A 738-nucleotide genomic window follows, 5' to 3' on the forward strand; every position below is an offset into this window, starting at 1 on the left:
TGGAGTTCACTCAGACTCACGACCATCGAGTCAGTGATGCATCCAGCCATCTCATTCTCTGTCATCCTTTTATTCTCCTGCCCGCAATCCCTCCCAGCATCACGTATTTTCCAATGAGTCAACACTTCACAAGAGGTGGCGCAAGTACTAGAATTTCAGCTTTATCATCATTCCTCTCAAAGAAATCCCAGGGCTGATCTCCTTCAGAATAGACTGGTTGGATCTCCGTGCAGTCCAAGGGACTCTCAAGAGTCTTCTCCAACACCATTTAAGAGGTAACAGGGTTAGCAAACCCAGATATTCCACACGGCCGAAAATCCCCTGCGCACGTTGTGTAAAACTGTCATTTTCTGACTCTGTAGACTTCCCATGATTCCCCTTGCCTATTCCCAAATTCTCCCTTTAAAACCCCAGTTCCTTGTGTACACATTGGTGTTGGTGTCAGTTCATGCTGGACATTTGGCCCTCCTGCAATAGTAAATAGAGGACTAAAATCTATCCAAAGCAATCGATAGGGTCAGTGTAGTCCCTATAAAGCTACGAGCAGTATTTGTCAGAGCACTAGGACCAGTCATTTCACAATTGGTATGGAAATCCAAAACACCTGGAAGAGCCAAAGCAATCTTGACAAAGAAGAATGGAACTGCAGGAATCAGCCTGCCTAACTTCAAGCTATACTACAAAGCCACAGTCATCAGTGCAGTATGCTACTGGCACAAAGACAGAAACATAAGTCAA

The sequence above is a fragment of the Bison bison genome, unplaced genomic scaffold (assembly GCF_000754665.1).
Source record: "Bison bison bison isolate TAMUID 2011002044 unplaced genomic scaffold, Bison_UMD1.0 scf7180017864500, whole genome shotgun sequence".
NCBI lineage: Eukaryota > Metazoa > Chordata > Mammalia > Artiodactyla > Bovidae > Bison > Bison bison.